General features: G+C 36.1%; 1 protein-coding gene across 1 annotated transcript in view; it reads right to left on the reverse strand.

The window, feature by feature from the left end:
- The window catches only part of LOC137654341 (uncharacterized), an 899,747-nt gene that overhangs the window by 215,720 nt on the left and 679,027 nt on the right, over positions 1–5,000 (reverse strand). The window lies entirely within an intron of this gene.

Consider the following 5,000-nt stretch of genomic DNA (forward strand, 5'->3'; position numbering starts at 1 on the left):
AAGGAAAAGATCAATCAAATCCCTAAGAAAATACAACGAGATGACACAAACATAGAAGACGTACGCCATTTGGGGAAACCCTCAACAAACAGAAATAGAGTCATGATCGCTAAACTCCAATCTAAGGCAGATCGCGATCGAATACTTGAAGCAGCACCTACTCTCAAAACAACAGGCAGTGGATTTGATAAAATATTCAAAAAGAAAAACGTTCATCCACAGGTTAGAAAGGAATTCGGCTGGTTAAAGGAAATGGAAAAAAAGGGAAAGAGATAAACTCAAAAACCAAGGCTATACTGTTAACTAAGACCCAAGTCGACGAGAAGTCCTTGTAAATAGTAGAGTGGTTGATTATTTTAGAGCTTCGTCTTTTATGTAAAGATGGTAAAGACAATAATTAAATTATGTTCTTGGAACATTAATGGAAATGTTTCTATGGTAAATAGCCTAATAGGTACTCTGATAGATTATGAAATTGTATTTTTGCAGGAAATAACGACAACTTATCCATTTTCTTTAGCAGGCTTTTCATGTATAAGAAGCAGGATTATTGAAGACGAGGAACTTCATGGTGGTGTGGCTGAACTCATAAAAAGTTACCTTTTCAAGAATCATGTTTATGACGTAAATGAACTAAAAGACCAAGTGTGGTTTCGCCTCCACCCTCTTCCAAACCTCTTGTTGAGTGCCCTTTCCATTCCTCTCCATGATTCCTTTTATCACAGTAATGCTAGTTTCTCAATCATTCAAGAATAAGAATACAATAACCCTGATATTGGATTGTTAATAATGAGTGACTTGAATGCACGTCTTGGGTCTCTTGAATATTTTAATAATTCCCAGGTATTCTGTTATAGTATGAATCCTGACGTAACTGTAAATAACTATGGTAGAGTAATAAGAGAGATTTCTAAAAGTTTAAACCTAACACCAATAAACCATCTAATCCGGGGTTCACTGAGGGCGGGAGGAGGCCTGACCTATAGATATGGTTCTCAGTGGAGAAGGCAAATTAACTGGGCCTTTTTTTCTCATGACTATTTATTGGTTGTTGAAAAATTTTATGTTTGCTATACATATAATTTTCCATCAAATCATGTTCCCGTTGGTTTCAAAATTGAAAGTGATTTTTGTTCTTCGTCCTTACTAGTTGAAAGATCTAAATTACTTATGTCTCTTCCAAAAGAAAACAGTTTTCCATTACGAAAACCCATTGCATTTAGTAAAATTGATCTAAAAAAGTGACCTCTTTTGCCTGACCGTATGTCAATTATGAATAATGATAATGAAACTTGTTATATAAATAATATGTGTTTTAGGGTAGAAGTTTTGTATGAGGTTTCATCAAAAGCTTTGCAACCCATAGTTGCAGTGCCAAATAAAAACCGTGACAATAGATGGAAATGGTTACTGGAACAGAATGATGCTAAAAACAATTTGGACGGCAATAAACTGGAAGGACACTGTTGACAAAAAAAAAAAAAAATTGTTACTGCTCTAAATGATTCTGAACTAGTGAATTATTTTTCAAAACTTTATAGTGCAGAACATCGGGAAATAGAGGTCCCACTTGAGATTAATGGGCCCAATCAAGTCTACATTCTACTCCTCGATGATCCGATTACGGAGACGGAAGTGAGGGAAGGCATTCAGGAAATCAAGTCCAAAAAAGCCCCTGGTCCTGATGGTATCCCACCTGAAGTTTATAGATTGCTCAATGTAGCTTGGATTTTATTCATAGTATTTACTCTAAATTCTGTCTTCTTCGTGGTATATTCCTTCTCATGGACAACTGCCAAATTTTTCAGCATTTTCAAAGGAGGAGATCCCAGGGATCCTGGCAACTACTGTAGGATAAACATTATGGCGGCATTGCCCAAACTCTATGATCACATTCTCAATAACAGTCTAAAACAATGGTTTATAATTGACGAGGAACAAGCTGAGGCCAAGAAGGGGAGGGGCTGCGAGGAGCAAACTCTTACTTTGCGACTCTTAATAGACATTGCTAGAAAGACAAAAGCTCCATTGTATGTATATTTTTTGTAGATTTTGCAAAGGCTTACAACAAAATAAACAGGAGAATACTTATAGGATTACTGCAACGAATGGGATGTTGGTCAAATATGGTAAGAGTCATTCGAAATTCCTTGGAGATAATATCAAGTATTACCGGCAATAGAGGCGGAGGCAGGAGTCAGACAAGGTAGTCCTGGTTTGTGCTTCCTTTACACTGCTTATGCCAACCCAATGATTCGTATGGTCAAGGAGTAGGTCAGGATAGTTGGCTTGAATTTTAACGCATGTTATTGCTGATGGATTATATTGTATTAGTCAGCACCATAGAATTATGTATAATTTGGACATTTCAAAATGTGTTGAATTATTGTAAGGAATATGATATGAAGGTTAACAACAAATAGACCAAGCTAATGTGCATTAACATCAAGGACCCAAACCCTTTCGTTTTTAATGAAATAACGGTAGAAGTTTGAGGCAAATATACTTATTTTGGCAATCAGATCATGAATGCTTTCATTTACAAACAAGTTGAAGAGTATATTAGGAAGCATTCAAAGAGCCTGCGGAAGTTCGAATCCTTTTTATACAAAAATAATGATGTTCTTTTAGTATAAAAAGAAAGGTCTGGTCTGTAGGATTAAATAGCTCATTTTTTTATGGGTCTGAGACTTGGATGTCATCTACCTTGAAAGCTGCCAGAAATGCTTACCTGAGTAGTTTGCGTGACCTTCTTAGTGTATTTACAATCCGGAGAACCAAGTGCAACAGCATTTATCAAGAAAAAACGGCTAAACATTTTAGGAAAACTTCGTTCTTGACCAGACTATGATAGGAGCTACTTTGCTACCGTCATAAATAAGGCCATAGAAGTACAGTCTCCGATGAGCCTCTACATTGACCAGTTACAGAGAACCCAGAAGTATCCAATTTTTGACGAAAAACAAACACTAAAAATCCACATGTACAACAACTTTGAGTCAACTCGACGGATTGACTTACAAACAGCTCAACTCACATCTAGAGTCTCCAGTATTGTACAAGAAGAACACGTCTTTTATTCCAGAGCATCATCGAATTGCTTATTCGTGGTTACGACTGAGTTCTCACCACCCTAAAGTTGAGATTTGACGATGGTCAAGAATTCCCTCAGAGGAACGCCTTTGCCTCTGTGGATATGTGCAGGATGAGATCCATGTCTCTTTGAACTGTTCTTTGCTCTCTCATGTTAGAGAAAATTTTGCATGGATTAACTTTAATTCCTTTGAAGACTACGTGAACCATATTGACGAACGTGAACTATGTAAATATATACTCAGTGTAACGCAACTCATCACTCAGTATAACGCTGAATAACTGTGAACACTAATTTTTTTTTTTTTTTTTTTTTTTTCATGTTACAATTTAATTTTTGTTCGATCTCAGGTTAGGTCAACATTTAGAGTTCATTAGAACCAATGAAAAGTTAAAGATCATAATGGACAATCATTAGTTAATTTAGGATTTTACCCCCTATTTGATTTAACGAATGTAAGAAATAGAAAATGGAATGTATATTTGCATCTGTATAAAAAATTTAATAATCAGTTGTCAATAACTAACTAACTGGCACGAAGAGGCAAAACCTGATGAATGGGAATTAAGAGTCTTGGTAAAAATGGCAAAAAAAGGAGACATTACTGATTGCAATAATTACAGAGTCATAACACTCATGTCAGTTGTTATAAAGATATGTAGTATGCTTGTTCTAAAGAGGCAAGAGAAAGATTGAAGAAAAGCTGGGAGATGAACTAGCAGGGTTTCCAAAAGGTAGAAGTTGCTCTTACCAAACATTCCTTTTTAGACGTGTACAGCACTGCATAGAATATAGAAATCCACTTTTGATGACATTTGTGGACTATCAAAAAATCTTTGATAGTGTGAACTGGCCTATTCTATGGACAGAGCTGCGTTATTATGGAATTCCTCTTAAATATGTGAATTTGATTAATTCTGTCCATGCGTATAGCAAGCGCAGAGTTTATGTTAGTGGAGTCTTATCAAATGAATTTCCAGTGAACAGCAGAATACTCCAAGGAAATGTGTTGTCACCTATGTTGCTTATCCTTTTCATGGATTTAGTAATGCATAGAACAGTCAGAGATGGTGGAGAAGAATTGGACGGGATTGGTGATAGGAATTTGGGAGACCTAGAGTATGCTGATGATGCTGTCCTTGTTAGCAGAACGCCACAGGATTTGCAACTCTTGCTTACCAGAAACTGTGAAATATCACACGAGGTTGGGCTGAAGATAAATAGAAAAAAGACAGATAGGATGAGAATGGAGTATACAATGGAAGATTAACTATCATTGGAAGGAGAAAGGATTAATGAGGTAGAATCATTAAAGTATTTAGGAACTATGATATCCAATACAGGGTCTTTAGAATTAGAGTTTAGTGAAAGATTGAAAAAAGCAAATCAGGGACTGGCTAGGTTGAGTGAAATTGGGAAATTAAATCGCCTGAAATTTCATATAAAAATCCGACTATATATCAGTTTAGGGATATTGGTGTTACTATATGGACATCAGTCATGGTATGACAATGAAACAATCTCCAATAGCTTTAGTAGATTTGAGAACAAAACTATCAGAAGGATATCGGCAGTTAAATGGCAGGACAGGATCAGAAATAAAAATATAAGAGATTACTCGAGTGCCATATTTGAATGAGATCATGATGAGTGGTAGATGGAGTTGGTTTTGGCATGCTTTTCGCACTCTCCAAGAGAGATTAGTTCATCAAATGTTCAGCTGCGCTACACAAGGCACTAGAAGAGTTGGAAAACCCAGGCCTATATGACCTATGAAGCACAAAATAGAAGATTATATATGGAGATGAAATTAATTAAAATTTCAAAATAGAGACAACCGGCGGAATCTAACCGAGGCCCTTTGCTACAATAAGCGTAGGAGATGATGATGAATTTACACAATCTT

This window comes from Palaemon carinicauda, chromosome 15 (assembly GCF_036898095.1).
Source record: "Palaemon carinicauda isolate YSFRI2023 chromosome 15, ASM3689809v2, whole genome shotgun sequence".
NCBI lineage: Eukaryota > Metazoa > Arthropoda > Malacostraca > Decapoda > Palaemonidae > Palaemon > Palaemon carinicauda.